The sequence below is a fragment of the Lepisosteus oculatus genome, chromosome 13 (assembly GCF_040954835.1).
Source record: "Lepisosteus oculatus isolate fLepOcu1 chromosome 13, fLepOcu1.hap2, whole genome shotgun sequence".
Taxonomy (NCBI): Eukaryota; Metazoa; Chordata; class Actinopteri; order Semionotiformes; family Lepisosteidae; genus Lepisosteus; species Lepisosteus oculatus.
In genome coordinates this window covers 8,380,990-8,401,398 of record NC_090708.1, presented here as the reverse complement: position 1 = coordinate 8,401,398, position 20,409 = coordinate 8,380,990, and the positions used below count along the sequence as shown (strand labels likewise).

Here is a 20,409-nt window from a genome sequence, read left to right as displayed (position 1 = left end):
TAAATGTGTTGTCTATTTATTCAACAGGGAAAGGTCACATATTAATATAATATAAAAATAAAGCATGATATTAGATGTATTGTGAAAACGTGCATTATCTAAAAGCTCATTTCCATCACTAGAACGGTCATGGATGATAAATTAAGGAAAAATAAAGCTTAAATATATCCACAATTTAAGAAATTACAACTCATTCAGCAAAAACAAATTCAATTAAAAATACAGGATTTTTATTTTTACATTTTTGATTCACAACTTAAATATATATTTAAATTTAGAGAGAAAAAATGTGTCCCTTTTGTTATTCAAATGTGGTTTGCAAGCTGATTCTGACTAAACCATGTCTGTGAAGATGGGACAAAACAAAAAGCAGAATTACAGGATGGTTTGGAGGACGACTGTGAAAATGAGAAAACAATACTGATCTACAGTAGGTAGCCAACCTGTTGTCTCTAAATAGCTTCTTTAAACTGGAATGGTAATGTTGTATTATAAAAATTTGAGATAAACATTGTTTTAAACAAGCACAACATATGACATATACTGTATGGGTGAGGTGTGCATTACCAATAGTTTACAGAGTCCAGCGTTTCTGCAGCAACTCGAGATACTATACTCGAGTATACAGGAAACGAACAAAAGAACCAGGCAAACAGATTATATTAAACCATACAAAACTATTTTCAAAAATGGTACAGTATAAACGTTTTTAAGCTTTTTTCCATTATTAAAAAATCTTTCTATGATGAATTCAATCCTGACACCAACTAAACACTTAAACATTAAACACTTAAGTCTATCACTTACACTGTTTTGCAATGCTTTTATTGTGACACAGCAATTCAAAACAATCTGTCACATTTAATTATTCTGTCCAACAGCAGCAACATAAAAATTCTGAAACCAGAATTTTATGAGATAAGAGTTCAATATTATATGTTTAAGCTTACTATCTTATAATAGTCTGAAATACCTTGCATTTCCTCCTTTAGAATATTTTAAGTTGTGATCTTAATTCTTTCTTCTAATTCCTTTGACAGTTATGTTAAACTTCAGGGCGTCCACATATTTCTGAATGATTGTGTTAAGCTGCAAAACATTTTAATAACATACATTAGTGAGTTTGTCATGAAGCTGTTTTAACTAAAATCAATGTATTTAACATAAAATGTGTGTTTACTGGAACTGAGAAAATATTTTGGTTTAATGTTAGACAGTGTTGTTGGTTTTGTAACATAACATTGCTACTGTATATAGCATTCTATATTTACATAACATTTTATGTATTTCCTTTTTGTGAACCTCTAAATAAATATAATAGTAAGCAAGTCACTATAAAAACAAAAGCTAGAAATTTCTGTGAAAAGTATTTTAAATAGAACTAATGAAGCTAGTTCAAGGCAATGTTGATGCATAACTTTGTCACTTGTACTGAAGATTTAAATGCTCTGCTTTCTATGGTTTGAAGTAATACTGTCATTTTAAATACAAAACTTCAGCTCAGTGCTATCTGTGTCCTAACAGGTATCAAATCTCATCACCAGATTTAACAGCTTTTAGCCCCTCTCTGCGAGTCATTAATGTAATTTAGGATTTTTGAAATTATATTACTTACAGTATCTATTGTAATATGTTGAATATCTCAAGGTTATGTTTTGAGATACTGTATTGTGGACACATTTGTTATTACTGCCTCTGTTCTTAAAAAGGGTTGCAGCACTAGTATTTGCACTTTTTACACAGAGGGTTGTGGGAGTGTGGATAAAAAACGGCCCAGTCTTTTTTTATTGGAACTCATACCCTTGCATTTGTCAGAAAATGGCTGGATGAGATCCTGAAATCAATCATACTGTACAAGAAACCCAATGATCTAGATGAGCTGAATGTGCTCCTTTTGTTTGTAACCTTTCTTATGTTCATAAACAGGACTGGATAACATCCCAGTAAGAAACAAAGAGGAAATCTGAATACTGTGAACCTACCTCCTGTAGGAAGATGTTTTGTTCACTATAATTAATTTGGGTGGAACTCTGGACTAACAGCTGTAGTCTTGCTGTAACTGGAAATCCTGTAAATATAAATAAGGGGTAAAACAAATTAAAAGATTTAATCATCCAAACAGTAAAGATGCGATGACAAATATAATAATGTAGCATACAGTATCTATCCCTCTCCAACTGCCCTGGGACAAGAAATTTGCTTGGAGCATCATTAATCCTCACCGTCATGAACACTTGGCTACCTCGACGTCTTTTGCCAGTTATGATTTTAGCATACTGTGAAGATAAACTGACTCCTCTGTGCCGGATGATGTTAAAAAGAAGAACGAGGCTGTGCAGCCCCACAAATAGTCCTGATCAATGATGATTCCCAAGTTACTGTCTGAGATTCAGGCAGGATACTTATCTACATTGGGAGTAGAACAAGATGGCTTTAAATCCTGCTTAGTTCCATTCATTTGCTGAGATTGTTCTTATGGAAAGAAGTACTATTGTACTATTGCTGGTGTGGTGTTCAGGTGGTCAAATGATTTCTGTCATTACAGCCGGTTTAATTAGCCTTCTTTCCTGCTTTCTTATGAATGACCAACAATTTTATTGTTTATTTGGTTGTACTTCAAAATCACAAAACAATGGTTCACATGCATGCTAATATTAACTTGCACTTTGGCAAAAAATGTGTAGTTGTATTTCTTTCTCCTTTATCGGAAAACATTTAAAAAAATTTAGAGGTTTCATTGGTTTTGTAATATGTACACAATATATAAAAAAAAAGAGTTATAAACACTACTTAATGCCACTTACTTGTTAATACTGTGACTGAAACAGGAGCCCCAACAGTAACACTGTCTGCAGCTACAGCAACAACTTGCAGGGAGTAATTGCTTCCAGGGCTCAGCCCAGTGATCTCAACTGATGAAGTGCTCACTGTAAGAGTCTGAGCAGTCGGTCCACTGACTTCAACTCTGTAGCTCCCTACATTTCCAGATGGAGCTGTCCAGCTCAGAAGCAGGGAACTTGTGGTGATGTTACTTGCAGTCAAATTGGTGATGGAACCAGGCACTGAATGAAAGAAAGGGGCAATATTTTTGGACAAAATTGTTCGTGTTACTGACTTTACAGAAGATATCATTCAGAATATTAGAAATTGTGTTCTTAACCTTTAACCTGCTTGACAACATGCAAGGTATTGATGTAAGACATGTCAAAGCTTAATAAAATCTGTGATATTCTTCTAAACTTTCATATGATAGACAATTACTGAAGAAAAATTAAGATGGAATATGAAAACAAGTTTCAATTGAAGATGCGATTAACTCAGATACCTCTCTGACCTATTTCAGTTTAGATTTAACAGATTAAATAATACAATGATGCCAAATAATTTGTTTGATTTAATACTTAAAATGTGATTCAGCTTAGGATCTGAATTAAAGTTCCTCATTTCCGACATACTGCACTCACCTGTAAATATTGTGATGGACACTGGAGCCCCAACATTAACATTGTTTGCAGCTACAACAATAACTTGCAGGGAGTAATTGCTTCCAGGGGTCAGCCCAGTGATCTGAACTGATGATGTGCTCACAGTCAGAGACTGAGCAGTTGGTCCACTGACTTCAACTCTATAGTAGCTCCCTGCATTTCCAGATGGAGCTGTCCAGCTCAGAAGCAGGGAACTTGTGGTGATGTTACTTGCAGTCAATTTGGTGATGGGACCAGGCACTAAATGAGAGAAGAAAGATATATTGACAGACGCAGGATTTGAGAACTTTTTGATGCTACACAAGAACCGTAAGGCATTTTCTAAGACAGTCAGATTTCACAAGCGTTGACATATTTAAAGAAAGCATTATTTAACGTGAATTTAGTTAATATTGTAACGCCCTCGCCTGGTGGTGAGGAGGAAGCGCCCCTAGGCGCTCGTAGTACCGCTGGGCATGCTGGGAGTGGTAGCCGGGAAGAGTCTGAGGGTCAGCACGATGACCAGCGGCTGACCCTGCCTGTGTAAATAATGTCCTAGTAATTCTAGTGCCCTGTGTAGTCCTGTAAAAGTAGAGTGTGTTGTTAGGTAATTACCACCCTAAATGTGTGTACGTGTTCGTCAGTCTCCTCATGTGTGTGTAGATCCTGTGTTTGGTTTTGGTGTGGTTGTAAAATAAAGCCAGTGCTTGGTTAATCGCGTCTCCACTGTTCTTTAGTTCTGAGAAAGAACCTGCAATACGCTACATTGGTGTCAGAAGCGGGCAGAATGAACAACTCGTGGCAGACACTACCCGATTCCATAAAGCGCCGGCTGACGCTGGAAGACGCAGAACCCATCGGCGGCGCACATAGGGAGCCTGAGCAACTCCTGGGTGCGACAGGTGGCCACAGCCCTTACCAGGGCTACCCAGTAGTGGTCCCGCCAGTAGAATTGGGGCGGCCGCCCCGGAGAGAGGATGCCCTCCCTGCCGGAGCCGATCAGCGATTCCCACACCCATCGGCGCGGGTGCGACCAGGTCGCTACGATGGTGAGGCGCCTTGGGAGACCTATGAGGCGCAGTTCCAGCTCGCGGCCCGGACGAATGGCTGGAGCCGGGCAGAGATGGCCGGCCACCTAGCGGCGGCGCTGGAAGGAGCGGCCTGCCAGGTGCTCCTGGACGTCCCGGAGGAGGACAGAGGCGACTACACGGCGCTGGCAGCAGCCCTCCAGCTGCGCTTCGGTGTAGAGGAGGCGCCGGACTTGATGCGGGAGAGGCTGGCCCTGCGGCGGCGCCGACCAGGAGAGCGACTGGGCCCGGTCGCCGCGGATGTCATGTTCCTCGCCCGCCGAGGATACCCAACTTTCCCCCGGGAGGCGCAGCGGGAGATGGCTCTCCAGGCCTTTCTCAAGGCCCTCTCGCCCGAGGAGCTGCGGCGCCACGTGCAGCTGGCCGCGCCAACATCGCTGGAGCAGGCCTTGGCCCTTGCTACACGGGCTGAGGTAGTGTTCGGGGTGACTGGCAGCGCCAGCAGATGCAGTGCGCCCTGCCGGCTGACCGAGGCGGCGACGGAGGAATCCAGCGAGGGGGAAGAGGAGCCAGCCCGTGCAGCGACCGCCGCGGAACAGCCCCGCACGCTGATTTGCGACCGCTGCGGGAAAAGAGGACACCGAGCCCGGTTCTGCCGGGCACCCGAACCTCGCTCGATCGGCGTCGGGAAACGGGAACGGGGCGGCTCAGCGCGGGGAAGGCCGCCCTTGAACACCTCAACCCCCGCTCCGGAGAGCGCTGTAAAAACCGGCGCCCCTCACGCCACCGTGGGGCGAGTCGGCTGTAGCCGGGGCCTGTACCTCCACTGCCGGATTGAGGACCAACCCTGCCTGGCCCTACTCGACACCGGTTCATCAGTGACCCTACTTCGGCCGGGCGTTCTCCCCGACACCGAGGGCACCAACCCCCCAGGATGGGAGGCCTCCAGCCTGCGGCTGAGGACCGTGACGGGACAGCTCGCTGCAGTCCGGGGGAAACGGGTGCTTGCCTTCCGTCTGGGTGCAGCGACGGTGCGCCACCCCTGCTACCTTGCACCCATCCAGGAGGACTGCATTCTGGGGCTGGACCTACTGCAGCGAGTGGGGGCCAGGTTGGACTTGGACCGGCAGGAGTTGGTGTGGCAGGGGGAGCGACTGCACCTGGTGGAGGGCAGGTCCGGCGAAGGCCGAGGGACGCGGGCTTGCCAGAGCCGGGGGAACAAGAGGCAGCGGCGGCGGCGGCGGCGTCAGTCGCCGGGGCAGACCAGGCCTGCGAGCCGGGGAGCGAGCGTGCCGGATCCTGCCCCTGAGTCGGCCGGGGGGCCAGACAAGGCGGCGGCGGGGGCCGAGCGTTGCGTGGAAGCGAAGCGTGCCGTTGAGGACCTCTTCCAGCGGAGCTGCGAGGGCCTCGATCAGGACCAGCGGCAGCGGCTCCAGGAGCTACTCGCCCAGAACGAAGACCTCTTTGCGGCGAGGGATGAGGACTGCACCCGCACTGCCCTGGTCCAACACGAGATCAACACCGGCGACGCTCGGCCCATCCGCATCCCACCAGGACGCATGGTCCACGCCAAGCGGACCGCCGCCGAGGAAAAGATCCGGGAGATGGCCGCAGCGGGGGTGATTGAGCCCTCCGCGAGCCCGTGGTCGGCGCCAGCCGTACTGGTTAAAAAAAAAGACGGCTCGTGGAGGTTCTGCGTCAACTACCGCAAGCTGAATGAGGTCACCCGGAAAGATTCCTACCCCCTGCCGAGGATAGATGACGCCCTGGACTACATCACCGGGTCGACCTGGTTCAGCTCCCTGGACCTCCGCTGCGGCTACTGGCAGGTACCGCTTGCTCCCGATGCTCGCCCGAAGACGGCCTTTTCCATCGGCCAGGGCCTCTGGCAGTTTACTGTCATGCCTTTTGGCCTGTGCAATGCCCCGGCGACGTTCGAGAGGCTGATGGAGAGGGTGCTGGCATCGGTCCCGCGGAACCAGTGCGTGTTATATCTGGACGATCTGCTGGTTCATGCACGGAGTTTCGACCAGGCCTTGACGAACCTCCAGGCGGTGCTGGCCTGCATCCGCCGTGCTGGCCTGAGGCTCAACCCCCGCAAGTGCGAGCTCCTGCGGCGGGAGGTGACCTTCCTGGGACATGTTGTTGGACCGCGAGGGGTGGCTACGGACCCAGGTAAGGTCGCTGCAGTGAGGGGCTGGCCGACTCCACGCACCGTCGCGGAGCTCCGCAGCTTTCTGGGGTTGGCCTCGTACTATCGGAGGTTCGTCCGGGACTTTGCCAGCATCGCCGCCCCGCTGCACCGCCTCACCGACAAGGGCCGCCGTTTTGACTGGGACTCGGGCTGTGAGACTGCCTTTGGCCGGTTGCGCGAAGCTCTGGTGGGGGCCCCCGTGCTGGCCTACCCCGACCCGCGGTTGCCGTATATTCTCGACACCGACGCGAGTGACTCGGGGGTGGGGGCGGTGTTGGCGCAGGAGGGGCCGGATGGGGAGCGCGTAGTGGCTTACTACAGTCGGGCTCTGACTAGGCCTGAGCGGAACTACTGCGTGACCCGTCGCGAGCTGCTGGCGGTGATGGCGGCGGTCCACCATTTCAGGCCGTACCTGTTCGGGACCCGGTTCCGGTTGAGGACCGACCATGCGTCCCTCACCTGGCTGCTCCACTTTAAGGAGCCAGAGGGACAGATGGCGCGATGGATAGAGATCCTGCAGGAGTACGACTTCACTGTCGTGCACCGTGCGGGGTCTCGCCATCTCAATGCCGACGCTCTCTCGCGACGCCCCTGCGAGGCCGCGGACTGCCATCACTGCGCCCGGCGGGAGCAGCGTGAGGAGGCTGTCCGCACCGTGGCGGGGGTGAGCGCCGCGGCCACGGCCCGGGAGGGGCCGCTGGGGGTGGGCCTGCCAGACCTGGCGCAGCGTCAGGCAGCTGATCCTGACGTGGGCCCGGTGCTCCGCTGGAGGGCAGCAGGAGTGCGGCCTACACGAGAGGAGCTCGCCCCGCACCCGAAGTCCGTCAAGGCCCTCTGCGCCCTGTGGGAGGCCTTGGAGGTAAAGGACGGGGTGCTGCGCCGGGGGTGGCGGGTACCCTCCAGTGGCGAGGTACGGTGGCAGCTAGTGGTGCCTCGGTCGCTCCGCGGGGCGGTGCTCCGAGCGGTGCACGGCCAACCGGGTGTGGGGCACTTCGGCGGTAAAAAAACCCTGCAGCGTCTCCGAGGCCATTTTTATTGGGGTCTTTGCCACCGGGACGTGGATCGGTACTGCCGAACGTGTGCGGTGTGCGTGGCGCAGAAGGGTCCCCCCGAGCGCTCTCGGGCCCCCCTCCAACAACACCAGGTGGGGGCTCCTATGGAGCGGGTGGGAGTGGACGTTTTGGGCCCGTTTCCGCGCACCGAGGCCGGGAGCCGCTACGTCTTGGTGGCTATGGATTACTTTACGAAGTGGCCGGAGGCCTACGCCCTCCCGGACCAGAGTGCCCCCACGGTGGCCGATGCACTGCTGGAGGGGATGTTTGCCAGGCTGGGGGTGCCGGAGGAGTTACACAGTGACCAGGGGCGTAACTTCGAGTCCCAGGTCTTCGCCAGGGTGTGCCAGCGCCTGGGGATTACTAAGACGCGGACCACCCCGCTGCATCCCCAGAGCGACGGGTTGGTAGAGCGGTTTAATCGGACGCTCGCCACCCAGCTGGCCACCCTGGTGTCCCGGCACCAACGGGACTGGGACCGCCACCTCCCCCTTGCGCTCTGGGCGTACAGGACCGCGGTCCAGGAATCCACCGGGTGCACCCCGGCCTCGCTCATGCTGGGCCGGGAAATGCGAACACCGGTGGACCTGGTCTTCGGCCCGCCGCCCGGAGACGGGTCGGCACCGCCGGCTGGACCGGACTACGAGTGGGACCTGCGGCAGCGGATGCAGCGGGTGCACAGCTTTGCACGGACCCACCTGACACAGGCGGGGGTCCGGCAGAAGCGGTACTACGACCTGCGCTGCAGGGGGCCTGCCTTCCAGCCCGGGGACTCGGTTTGGGTGTACAACCCGCGGCGCCGCAAAGGCCTCAGTCCTAAGCTGGCGCCGTCGTGGGAGGGGCCCGCTGAGGTACTCGGGGTGGTGGGCGAGGTCTGCTACCGTGTCCGGTTGCGAACACGGGGGAGAGTGGTGGTCCTGCACCGAGACCGCCTGGCCCCCTACCGGGCCCGGGAGGAGGAGCCGTGTGGGGAGGCTCCAGAGGAGCAGCCGGGGCCGGAGCCGGCCGATAGTGGGGCGTCCGTGGATCGCCAGCCGTCACCGCGGCGCAGCGGCCGCTCACGCAGGGTTCCGCAGCAGTTGGCCGAATACGAGTACAGCCTGAGGGGGGTGTTCGACGTCGGCGAGACGCCAGACGCTTCAGGTGGGGGCAGTGTAACGCCCTCGCCTGGTGGTGAGGAGGAAGCGCCCCTAGGCGCTCGTAGTACCGCTGGGCATGCTGGGAGTGGTAGCCGGGAAGAGTCTGAGGGTCAGCACGATGACCAGCGGCTGACCCTGCCTGTGTAAATAATGTCCTAGTAATTCTAGTGCCCTGTGTAGTCCTGTAAAAGTAGAGTGTGTTGTTAGGTAATTACCACCCTAAATGTGTGTACGTGTTCGTCAGTCTCCTCATGTGTGTGTAGATCCTGTGTTTGGTTTTGGTGTGGTTGTAAAATAAAGCCAGTGCTTGGTTAATCGCGTCTCCACTGTTCTTTAGTTCTGAGAAAGAACCTGCAATACGCTACAATATGAAGAAATATCAATGATAAGAGCAAGGTGTAACGAACAGTTCTTTCCGGACGACACAGTCCGACGGAGTGGGGAAACACTGGGGAAACGTCATGCAGGAAAACGGGGCTGAAGACAGGGGGGCGTGTCCAAGGTGCGCTGGTGCACGGGGGAGGTGTGGCCGAGGCGAACAATCCCAAAGAGTAATCCTTAGAGTATCCAAAAACACATGAGTAAGTCCAAAACCAGGAGATCCATCAGAACAAAGAATTAAAAACCACGAAGGCCGGGACGGAACCGGCGGACGGGGAACGGGGAACAGGAACAGAGGTTAAAACCTGAACGGGACCAGGCGCTTCCTGGTCCCGGACTCGCACGAAATGGAAATCAGATGCAGAGCCCGGATGAGCGTCAGCGCCTGGCTTTTAAGGTGGGCAGGGAATGGGAAACAGGTGCAGAGAATGAAGTCTTAAGTGAAAGGGCTGGAGCACCCTTAAGGAGGGGGAACTATAATCGTGACACAAAGATCGATATGATTTTCTTATTCATCTCTATCAAAGCACAATTACATGACATTAACATTTTAGAATTCCAGAAACTGACATTATTGAAAGTGAGTTAATGACTTAGATTTAGATGTGAATTTTAAATTCCTCGTGTTGAATTTCCTGCACTCACTTGTAAATGTTGTGATGGAGACTGGAGCCCCAACAGTAACGTGGTCTGCAGCTACAGCAACAACTTGCAGGGAGTAATTGCTTCCAGGGCTCAGCCCACTGATCTCAACTGATGAAGTGCTCACTGTCAGAGACTGAGCAGTCGGTCCACTGACTTCAACTCTGTAGCTCCCTACATTTCCAGATGGTGCTGTCCAGCTCAGAAGCAGGGAACTTGTGGTGATGTTACGTGCAGTCAAATTGGTGATGAGACCAGGAACTGAATGAAAATAAGGATGATAAATTGAAGAATAACGACTGATGAACATTTAAATTTAACAGAAGAAATCTGCAAATACATAGTTATGTTGTTTAAGGTACAGTATAAACTGCTAAGTTAAGCTTAAAGCATTATTTAACATCAGTGAAGGTACAACAGCAAAATTAAATCAGATAATAAGGCCTTTTCTCAAACTCTTCTCTTATGCATTTCTACAGGTATGTAGTACATTAACAACATTAAAATGATTTCTCGGAATCCAGGTGGCTAATATTACTTAAAATGAATGACTGAACTTTGGATGTGATTTAACATTCTTCACTTTAAACTTCCTGAACTCACCTGTAAATGTTCTGATGGACACTGGATCCCCAACATTAACATTGTTTGCAGCTACAGCAATAACTTGCAGGGAGTAATTGCTTCCAGGGATTAGCCCAGTGATCTGAACTGATGATGTGTTCACAGTCAGAGACTGAGCAGTCGGTCCACTGACTTCAACTCTGTAGCTCCCTGCATTTCCAGATAGAGCTGTCCAGCTCAGAAGCAGGGAAGTTGTGGTGATGTTACTTGCAGTCAAATTGGTGATGGGACCAAGCACTAAATGAGAGAAGAAAGATATACTGACAGATGCAGGATTTGAGAACTTTTTGACACTACACAAGATATCTACTTAAAAAGTGATAACGTTCCTTGGCTGTAAAAAATGCAACATACTGTAAACCGTAAGGCATTTTCTAAGACAGTCAGATTTCGTAAGCATTTACATACAGTATTTAACAAAAGCATTATTTAACATGAATTTAGTTAATATGAAGAAAGATAAATGATAAGAGCAAAGATCAATGTGAAAAATAGGTACTATCCTCAGATGGTTTTCTTAATCATCTCTATCAAAGAACAATTACAGTACATGACATTAACATTTTAGAATTCCAGAAACTGACATTATTGAAAGTGAGTTAATGACTTAGATTTAGATGTGAATTTAAAATTCCTCGTGTTGAACATCCTGCACTCACCTGTAAATGTTGTGATGGAGACTGGAGCCCCAACAGTAACATTGTCTGCAGCTACGGCAACAACTTGCAGGGAGTAATTGCTTCCAGGGCTCAGCCCACTGATCTGAACTGATGAAGTGCTCACTGTCAGAGACTGAGCAGTCGGTCCACTGACTTCAACTCTGTAGCTCCCTACATTTCCAGATGGAGCTGTCCAGCTCAGAAGCAGGGAAGTTGTGGTGATGTTACGTGCAGTCAAATTGGTGATGAGACCAGGAACTGAATGAAAATAAGGATGATAAATTGAAAAATAATGACTGATGAACATTTAAATTTAACAGAAGATATCTGCAAAAACATAGTTATGTTGTTTGAGATACAGTATAAACTGCTAAGTTAAGCTTAAAGCATTATTTAACATCAGTCAAGATACAACAGCAAAACTAAATCAGATAATAAGGCTTTTTCTCAAACTCTTCTCTTATGCATTTCTACAGGTACAGTATGTAGTACATTAACAACATTAAAATGATTTCTCAGAATCCAGGTGGCTAATATTACTTAAAATGAATGACCGAACTTTGGATGTGATTTAACATTCTTCACTTTAAACTTCCTGAACTCACCTGTAAATGTTCTGATGGACACTGGATCCCCAACAGTAACATTGTTTGCAGCTACAACAATAACTTGCAGGGAGTAATTGCTTCCAGGGATTAGCCCAATGATCTGAACTGATGATGTGCTCACAGTCAGAGACTGAGCAGTCGGTCCACTGACTTCAACTCTGTAGCTCCCTGCATTTCCAGATAGAGCTGTCCAGCTCAGAAGCAGGGAAGTTGTGGTGATGTTACTTGCAGTCAAATTGGTGATGGGACCAAGCACTAAATGTAAGAAGAAAGATATACTGACAGATGCAGGATTTGAGAACTTTTAGACACTACACAAGATATCTACTTAAAAATTGATAACGTTGCTTGGCTGTAAAAAATGCAACATAAACCGTAAGGCATTTTCTAAGGCAGTCAGATTTCACAAGCGTTGACAAATTTATCGAAAGCATTATTTAACATAAATTTAGTTAATATGAAGAAAGATAAATGATAAGAGCAAAGATCAATATGAAAAATAGGTACTATCCTCAGATGGTTTTCTTATTCATCTCTAACAAAGAACAATTACATGACATTAACATTTTAGAATTCCAGAAACTGACATTATTGAAAGTGAGTTAATGACTGAGATTTGGATGTGAATTTAAAATTCCTCATGTTGAAATTCCTGCACTCACCTGTAACTATTGTGATGGAGACTGGAGCCCCAACAGTAACGTGGTCTGCAGCTACAGCAACAACTTGCAGGGAGTAATTGCTTCCAGGGCTCAGCCCACTGATCTCAACTGATGAAGTGCTCACTGTCAGAGACTGAGCAGTCGGTCCACTGACTTCAACTCTGTAGCTCCCTACATTTCCAGATGGAGCTGTCCAGCTCAGAAGCAGGGAACTTGTGGTGATGTTACGTGCAGTCAAATTGGTGATGAGACCAGGAACTGAATGAAAATAAGGATGATAAATGGAAGAATAACGACTGATGAACATTTAAATTTAACAGAAGATATCTGCAAAAACATAGTTTTGTTGTTTAAGGTACAGTTTAAACTGCTAAGTTAAGCTTAAAGCATTATTTAACATCAGTCAAGGTACAACAGCAAAATTAAATCAGATAATAAGGCCTTTTCTCAAACTCTTCTCTTATGCATTTCTACAGGTATGTAGTACATTAACAACATTAAAATGATTTCTCGGAATCCAGGTGGCTAATATTACTTAAAATGAATGACTGAACTTTGGATGTGATTTAACATTCTTCACTTTAAACTTCCTGAACTCACCTGTAAATGTTCTGATGGACACTGGATCCCCAACAGTAACATTGTTTGCAGCTACAACAATAACTTGCAGGGAGTAATTACTTCCAGGGATTAGCCCAGTGATCTGAACTGATGATGTGCTCACAGTCAGAGACTGAGCAGTCGGTCCACTGACTTCAACTCTGTAGCTCCCTGCATTTCCAGATAGAGCTGTCCAGCTCAGAAGCAGGGAAGTTGTGGTGATGTTACTTGCAGTCAAATTGGTGATGGGACCAAGCACTAAATGAGAGAAGAAAGATATATTGACAGATGCAGGATTTGAGAACTTTTTGACACTACACAAGATATCTACTTAAAAATTGATAACGTTGCTTGGCTGTAAAAAATGCAACATAAACCGTAAGGCATTTTCTAAGGCAGTCAGATTTCACAAGCGTTGACAAATTTATCGAAAGCATTATTTAACATGAATTTAGTTAATATGAAGAAAGATAAATGATAAGAGCAAAGATCGATATGATTTTCTTATTCATCTCTATCAAAGAACAATTACATGACATTAACATTTTAGAATTCCAGAAACTGATATTATTGAAAGTGAGTTAATGACTGAGATTTGGATCTGAATTTAAAATTCCTCACGTTGAACTTCCTGCACTCACTTGTAAATGTTGTGATGGAGACTGGAGACCCAACAGTAACGTGGTCTGCAGCTACAGCAACAACTTGCAGGGAGTAATTGCTTCCAGGGCTCAGCCCACTGATCTCAACTGATGAAGTGCTCACTGTCAGAGACTGAGCAGTCGGTCCACTGACTTCAACTCTGTAGCTCCCTACATTTCCAGATGGAGCTGTCCAGCTCAGAAGCAGGGAACTTGTGGTGATGTTACGTGCAGTCAAATTGGTGATGAGACCAGGAACTGAGTGAAAATAAAGATGATAAATTGAAGAATAACGACTGATGAACATTTAAATTTAACAGAAGATATCTGCAAAAACATAGTTATGTTGTTTGAGATACAGTATAAACTGCTAAGTTAAGCTTAAAGCATTATTTAACATCAGTCAAGATACAACAGCAAAACTAAATCAGATAATAAGGCTTTTTCTCAAACTCTTCTCTTATGCATTTCTACAGGTACAGTACAATATGTAGTACATTAACAACATTTAAATGATTTCTCGGAATCCAGGTGGCTAATATTACTTAAAATGAATGACCGAACTTTGGATGTGATTTAACATTCTTCACTTTAAACTTCCTGAACTCACCTGTAAATGTTCTGATGGACACTGGATCCCCAACAGTAACATTGTTTGCAGCTACAACAATAACTTGCAGGGAGTAATTGCTTCCAGGGATTAGCCCAGTGATCTGAACTGATGATGTGCTCACAGTCAGAGACTGAGCAGTCGGTCCACTGACTTCAACTCTGTAGCTCCCTGCATTTCCAGATAGAGCTGTCCAGCTCAGAAGCAGGGAAGTTGTGGTGATGTTACTTGCAGTCAAATTGGTGATGGGACCAAGCACTAAATGTAAGAAGAAAGATATATTGACAGATGCAGGATTTGAGAACTTTTTGACACTACACAAGATATCTACTTAAAAATTGATAACGTTGCTTGGCTGTAAAAAATGCAACATAAACCGTAAGGCATTTTCTAAGGCAGTCAGATTTCACAAGCGTTGACAAATTTATCGAAAGCATTATTTAACATGAATTTAGTTAATATGAAGAAAGATAAATGATAAGAGCAAAGATCGATATGATTTTCTTATTCATCTCTATCAAAGAACAATTACATGACATTAACATTTTAGAATTCCAGAAACTGATATTATTGAAAGTGAGTTAATGACTGAGATTTGGATCTGAATTTAAAATTCCTCACGTTGAACTTCCTGCACTCACTTGTAAATGTTGTGATGGAGACTGGAGACCCAACAGTAACGTGGTCTGCAGCTACAGCAACAACTTGCAGGGAGTAATTGCTTCCAGGGCTCAGCCCACTGATCTCAACTGATGAAGTGCTCACTGTCAGAGACTGAGCAGTCGGTCCACTGACTTCAACTCTGTAGCTCCCTACATTTCCAGATGGAGCTGTCCAGCTCAGAAGCAGGGAACTTGTGGTGATGTTACGTGCAGTCAAATTGGTGATGAGACCAGGAACTGAGTGAAAATAAAGATGATAAATTGAAGAATAACGACTGATGAACATTTAAATTTAACAGAAGATATCTGCAAAAACATAGTTATGTTGTTTGAGATACAGTATAAACTGCTAAGTTAAGCTTAAAGCATTATTTAACATCAGTCAAGATACAACAGCAAAACTAAATCAGATAATAAGGCTTTTTCTCAAACTCTTCTCTTATGCATTTCTACAGGTACAGTACAATATGTAGTACATTAACAACATTTAAATGATTTCTCGGAATCCAGGTGGCTAATATTACTTAAAATGAATGACCGAACTTTGGATGTGATTTAACATTCTTCACTTTAAACTTCCTGAACTCACCTGTAAATGTTCTGATGGACACTGGATCCCCAACAGTAACATTGTTTGCAGCTACAACAATAACTTGCAGGGAGTAATTGCTTCCAGGGATTAGCCCAGTGATCTGAACTGATGATGTGCTCACAGTCAGAGACTGAGCAGTCGGTCCACTGACTTCAACTCTGTAGCTCCCTGCATTTCCAGATAGAGCTGTCCAGCTCAGAAGCAGGGAAGTTGTGGTGATGTTACTTGCAGTCAAATTGGTGATGGGACCAAGCACTAAATGTAAGAAGAAAGATATATTGACAGATGCAGGATTTGAGAACTTTTTGACACTACACAAGATATCTACTTAAAAATTGATAACGTTGCTTGGCTGTAAAAAATGCAACATAAACCGTAAGGCATTTTCTAAGGCAGTCAGATTTCACAAGCGTTGACAAATTTATCGAAAGCATTATTTAACATGAATTTAGTTAATATGAAGAAAGATAAATGATAAGAGCAAAGATCGATATGATTTTCTTATTCATCTCTATCAAAGAACAATTACATGACATTAACATTTTAGAATTCCAGAAACTGATATTATTGAAAGTGAGTTAATGACTGAGATTTGGATCTGAATTTAAAATTCCTCACGTTGAACTTCCTGCACTCACTTGTAAATGTTGTGATGGAGACTGGAGACCCAACAGTAACGTGGTCTGCAGCTACAGCAACAACTTGCAGGGAGTAATTGCTTCCAGGGCTCAGCCCACTGATCTCAACTGATGAAGTGCTCACTGTCAGAGACTGAGCAGTCGGTCCACTGACTTCAACTCTGTAGCTCCCTACATTTCCAGATGGAGCTGTCCAGCTCAGAAGCAGGGAACTTGTGGTGATGTTACGTGCAGTCAAATTGGTGATGAGACCAGGAACTGAGTGAAAATAAAGATGATAAATTGAAGAATAACGACTGATGAACATTTAAATTTAACAGAAGATATCTGCAAAAACATAGTTATGTTGTTTGAGATACAGTATAAACTGCTAAGTTAAGCTTAAAGCATTATTTAACATCAGTCAAGATACAACAGCAAAACTAAATCAGATAATAAGGCTTTTTCTCAAACTCTTCTCTTATGCATTTCTACAGGTACAGTACAATATGTAGTACATTAACAACATTTAAATGATTTCTCGGAATCCAGGTGGCTAATATTACTTAAAATGAATGACCGAACTTTGGATGTGATTTAACATTCTTCACTTTAAACTTCCTGAACTCACCTGTAAATGTTCTGATGGACACTGGATCCCCAACAGTAACATTGTTTGCAGCTACAACAATAACTTGCAGGGAGTAATTGCTTCCAGGGATTAGCCCAGTGATCTGAACTGATGATGTGCTCACAGTCAGAGACTGAGCAGTCGGTCCACTGACTTCAACTCTGTAGCTCCCTGCATTTCCAGATAGAGCTGTCCAGCTCAGAAGCAAGGAAGTTGTGGTGATGTTACTTGCAGTCAAATTGGTGATGGGACCAAGCACTAAATGTAAGAAGAAAGATATATTGACAGATGCAGGATTTGAGAACTTTTTGACACTACACAAGATATCTACTTAAAAATTGATAACGTTGCTTGGCTGTAAAAAATGCAACATAAACCGTAAGGCATTTTCTAAGGCAGTCAGATTTCACAAGCGTTGACAAATTTATCGAAAGCATTATTTAACATGAATTTAGTTAATATGAAGAAAGATAAATGATAAGAGCAAAGATCGATATGATTTTCTTATTCATCTCTATCAAAGAACAATTACATGACATTAACATTTTAGAATTCCAGAAACTGATATTATTGAAAGTGAGTTAATGACTGAGATTTGGATCTGAATTTAAAATTCCTCACGTTGAACTTCCTGCACTCACTTGTAAATGTTGTGATGGAGACTGGAGACCCAACAGTAACGTGGTCTGCAGCTACAGCAACAACTTGCAGGGAGTAATTGCTTCCAGGGCTCAGCCCACTGATCTCAACTGATGAAGTGCTCACTGTCAGAGACTGAGCAGTCGGTCCACTGACTTCAACTCTGTAGCTCCCTACATTTCCAGATGGAGCTGTCCAGCTCAGAAGCAGGGAACTTGTGGTGATGTTACGTGCAGTCAAATTGGTGATGAGACCAGGAACTGAGTGAAAATAAAGATGATAAATTGAAGAATAACGACTGATGAACATTTAAATTTAACAGAAGATATCTGCAAAAACATAGTTATGTTGTTTGAGATACAGTATAAACTGCTAAGTTAAGCTTAAAGCATTATTTAACATCAGTCAAGATACAACAGCAAAACTAAATCAGATAATAAGGCTTTTTCTCAAACTCTTCTCTTATGCATTTCTACAGGTACAGTACAATATGTAGTACATTAACAACATTTAAATGATTTCTCGGAATCCAGGTGGCTAATATTACTTAAAATGAATGACCGAACTTTGGATGTGATTTAACATTCTTCACTTTAAACTTCCTGAACTCACCTGTAAATGTTCTGATGGACACTGGATCCCCAACAGTAACATTGTTTGCAGCTACAACAATAACTTGCAGGGAGTAATTGCTTCCAGGGATTAGCCCAGTGATCTGAACTGATGATGTGCTCACAGTCAGAGACTGAGCAGTCGGTCCACTGACTTCAACTCTGTAGCTCCCTGCATTTCCAGATAGAGCTGTCCAGCTCAGAAGCAGGGAAGTTGTGGTGATGTTACTTGCAGTCAAATTGGTGATGGGACCAAGCACTAAATGTAAGAAGAAAGATATATTGACAGATGCAGGATTTGAGAACTTTTTGACACTACACAAGATATCTACTTAAAAATTGATAACGTTGCTTGGCTGTAAAAAATGCAACATAAACCGTAAGGCATTTTCTAAGGCAGTCAGATTTCACAAGCGTTGACAAATTTATCGAAAGCATTATTTAACATGAATTTAGTTAATATGAAGAAAGATAAATGATAAGAGCAAAGATCGATATGATTTTCTTATTCATCTCTATCAAAGAACAATTACATGACATTAACATTTTAGAATTCCAGAAACTGATATTATTGAAAGTGAGTTAATGACTGAGATTTGGATCTGAATTTAAAATTCCTCACGTTGAAATTCCTGCACTCACCTGTAACTATTGTGATGGAGACTGGAGCCCCAACAGTAACGTGGTCTGCAGCTACGGCAACAACTTGCAGGGAGTAATTGCTTCCAGGGCTCAGCCCACTGATCTCAACTGATGAAGTGCTCACTGTCAGAGACTGAGCAGTCGGTCCACTGACTTCAACTCTGTAGTTCCCTACATTTCCAGATGGAGCTGTCCAGCTCAGAAGCAGGGAACTTGTGGTGATGTTACGTGCAGTCAAATTGGTAATGAGACCAGGAACTGAATGAAAATAAGGATGATAAATGGAAGAATAACGACTGATGAACATTTAAATTTAACAGAAGATATCTGCAAAAACATAGTTATGTTGTTTGAGGTACAGTATAAACTGCTAAGTTAAGCTTAAAGCATTATTTAACATCAGTCAAGGTACAACAGCAAAATTAAATCAGATAATAAGGCCTTTTCTCAAACTCTTCTCTTATGCATTTCTACAGGTATGTAGTATATTAACAACATTAAAATGATTTCTCGGAATCCAGGTGGCTAATATTACTTAAAATGAATGACTGAACTTTGGATGTGATTTAACATTCTTCACTTTAAACTTCCTGAACTCACCTGTAAATGTTCTGATGGACACTGGATCCCCAACAGTAACATTGTTTGCAGCTACAACAATAACTTGCAGGGAGTAATTGCTTCCAGGGATTAGCCCAGTGATCTGAACTGATGATGTGCTCACAGTCAGAGACTGAGCAGTCGGTCCACTGACTTCAACTCTGTAGCTCCCTGCATTTCCAGATAGAGCTGTCCAGCTCAGAAGCAGGGAAGTTGTGGTGATGTTACTTGCAGTCAAATTGGTGATGGGACCAAGCACTAAATGAGAGAAGAAAGATATATTGACAGATGCAGGATTTGAGAACTTTTTGACACTGCACAAGATATCTACTTAAAAATTGATAACGTTGCTTGGCTGTAAAAAATGCAACATAAACCGTAAGGCATTTTCTAAGGCAGACAGATTTCACAAGCGTTGACAAATTTATCGAAAGCATTATTTAACATGAATTTAGTTAATATGAAGAAAGATAAATGATAAGAGCAAAGATCGATATGATTTTCTTATTCATCTCTATCAAAGAACAATTACATGACATTAACATTTTAGAATTCCAGAAACTGACATTATTGAAAGTGAGTTAATGACTTAGATTTAGATGTGAATTTTAAATTCCTCGTGTTGAATTTCCTGCACTCACTTGTAAATGTTGTGATGGAGACTGGAGCCCCAACAGTAACATTGTCTGCAGCTACAGCAACAACCTGCAGGGAGTAATTGCTTCCAGGGCTCAGCCCACTGATCTCAACTGATGAAGTGCTCACTGTCAGAGACTGAGCAGTCAGTCCACTGACTTCAACTCTGTAGCTCCCTACATTTCCAGATGGTGCTGTCCAGCTCAGAAGCAGGGAACTTGTGGTGATGTTACGTGCAGTCAAATTGGTGATGAGACCAGGAACTGAATGAAAATAAGGATGATAAATGGAAGAATAACGACTGATGAGCATTTAAATTTAACAGAAGATATCTGCAAAAACATAGTTATGTTGTTTGAGGTACAGTATAAACTGCTAAGTTAAGCTTAAAGCATTATTTAACATCAGACAAGATATAACAGCAAAATTAAATCAGATAATAAGGCTTTTTCTCAAACTCTTCTCTTATGCATTT

General features: G+C 44.8%; 2 long non-coding RNA genes across 2 annotated transcripts; both read right to left on the bottom strand.

Annotated features, from left to right (window-relative positions):
- Positions 1-17,018, bottom strand: LOC107079103 (uncharacterized). Its single transcript, XR_011191437.1, has 16 exons — positions 16,807-17,018; positions 16,197-16,454; positions 15,556-15,813; positions 14,946-15,203; positions 14,305-14,562; positions 13,695-13,952; positions 13,054-13,311; positions 12,454-12,711; positions 11,789-12,046; positions 11,184-11,441; positions 10,504-10,761; positions 9,904-10,161; positions 3,465-3,725; positions 2,805-3,062; positions 1,983-2,068; positions 1-1,089 (listed from the first exon to the last, which is right to left on the bottom strand). It is a non-coding gene; the product is annotated as an uncharacterized lncRNA (long non-coding RNA).
- On the bottom strand, positions 17,015-20,194 carry LOC138242194 (uncharacterized). Its single transcript, XR_011191438.1, has 6 exons — positions 19,940-20,194; positions 19,299-19,556; positions 18,699-18,956; positions 18,058-18,315; positions 17,448-17,705; positions 17,015-17,064 (listed from the first exon to the last, which is right to left on the bottom strand). It is a non-coding gene; the product is annotated as an uncharacterized lncRNA (long non-coding RNA).
- Positions 20,195-20,409: the final 215 nt, after the last annotated feature.